Here is a 2,261-nt window from a genome sequence, read left to right as displayed (position 1 = left end):
TTATTTCAATGTCTTTATTTCTCTTGGTGTGGAAAAGAGTCTGGCTTTCACTTGGGAACTGCCCATAGTAGCACGATTGAAATCGGAAATTCCTTATGTGGGGCAATCCTGTTTGATCACTTGCTGATGCAGTAAGTTGCAGCATTCTGGGAGTGGATCTCAAGCAAGACAATGGTTAGGATTGTGGCCCTCAATTGAAAGTTAGTAACACTGAGTTAGACTGTGAATTTATGGCACTTAGTGCCTGTCGATGGTGAGATTGGCGAGCACCTAAGCCCTGCTATAAGTGATCATGATGGGGCTAGCAAAAGAAAGTATGTAGTTTGGAAAATGGGATTCTTCATCCCTCTTCAAACTGGGAGCGCAAAAAAAGTAAGGCAAGATAAAGGATCCCTCCACCACTCCAGTAGAGCAAAGGATATAGGGGGAAATATCTAGTTTAAACTTAATGATCTTTTTAAAATTAATTAAATGATTGCCATGGAATGGCCAGTTCCTTGCTGATTTATATGGATCATATATCTACACAGCAATTTTTGTGACTCCTCACAATTCCACTGGGTAAAAGGATTATTTGATTCAAGTACCATACACCTTCCTTATTGTTATCCAGTTTAATAAAAGAATGTTGTTAGCCACCAAAGAATGCCTGGTCAGCATAAAAGTGTGTAGACAACTCCTCTCAGGAAACTGTCTGCAGCATATCCCAAAATTTATTGGGGTAGAAATCGCTTGGAGTGGTAAACCAACAGTGCTCGCCACTCCATAGATTTATACTAACCCATTAACTTACCGCAGTCTTTTTGACAGCCACTTCCTCTAATTGGAAGCGGAGAAGAGCCCAGCATCAGTTCAGGTGAAGCTAGGACCCTGGGAGAAGCAAGAAGATCGATCTCTCCCCTCAAACAATCAGATCACAGCATTTTTGACAGTTGCCTCTGTGGGCTTGGAACGTTAAACCAGGAAGTGAAAGGTACAATATTTTAAATCAATGTAAAATCAGTTATAGACAGCGAAAGAAAAGAGAGGGTAAGAAATAATTGAATTGAATAAAAGAGACAGAAGGGAAAAGTAAAAGAAAAATGTAACTTTTTAATTTTAAAATTTTTTAATGACCAAAACTATTAAAATAAGGAGTAATGAGACTCCACATTTTTAAAAGTTAATTTTTAGTTGTTTGGCAGTCATTAAGACTTGCACTTTTAAAACTTAGTTTAGGCCTGTATTATTAAATGTACCTGTTTGGTGGCGTAATTAGTTACTTTCCAACTGGGCAGATAAGCAACTTTGGGCTTTTTCAATGATTTCTCTTATTGCAGCATGTGATGTCCCTTTAATTCAAAGCTGTCATCTCACGGCGAACCACTAGGAGCAAGTTCCGGATTTCCGCGTTTCAATGCGCATGTGCGAGCGCTGGAACTTGCTCTTCCATTTCGCCACTAACAACGGAGAGGGCTGTTGAGCTCTCTCTTATTTCCCAAGTGATTTCTGCCCCAATATTAATGACCGCTTCCTTCTCTGAGCACATGGTATTTAAAAATCAATCCCACCTCTGACCACTAGATGGCTCTATACAACTTTTAACATTGGTGCAGAAATTACTCACCTGATAACGCCGTTCCTCAATGGCGTCCTCTGTCTCCGACAGCGAATCGAAGGAGCAAGTTCACGCATTTGCACATCTGAACTTGCTCCTATTGGTTCGCCGGTGATTTGACATCTGTGAAATAAAGGGGCGTCGCACGCTGCAATCATTGAAACCAGTGAAAAATCACAGATTTGCCATCTGCCCGGCTGGAACATAACCAATTAGGACACCTAAAGATAAGCTGATAAATACCAGGTCTACACTACTTTTTAAAACCGTGATGACTCTTAATGACTGCCAAAGAACTAAAAATTAAACTTTAAAGATGTGGAATGTCAAATTACTGTTATTTTTTGATCATTTAAAAAAAATATTTTAAAATTAAAAAGTTTAAAAACAAATTAATTTTCACTTCTGTCTATTTAATTTAATTATTTGCTTGGCTTTTTATTCAAAAAATGTTACTTTTTTATTTACAATGAAATACAGAATAGTAACTATCAATGAATGAGTTTTTCTTGCCTGCTTGTGGGCTTGACTTCTCTTCCTGACAGATTCTGTGGGCGTGTCTTCCATTCCCACAGACTGTCCCATGCGAATCAGCTTACATTGAAGTGACAGCGCACAACTTCACAAAACTTCATGAACAAGCAAGTGGACGTCGCGGAGCCCG

Source organism: Heptranchias perlo, chromosome 15 (genome assembly GCF_035084215.1).
Source record: "Heptranchias perlo isolate sHepPer1 chromosome 15, sHepPer1.hap1, whole genome shotgun sequence".
Lineage (NCBI taxonomy): Eukaryota > Metazoa > Chordata > Chondrichthyes > Hexanchiformes > Hexanchidae > Heptranchias > Heptranchias perlo.
This window is presented reverse-complemented; position numbering follows the sequence as displayed.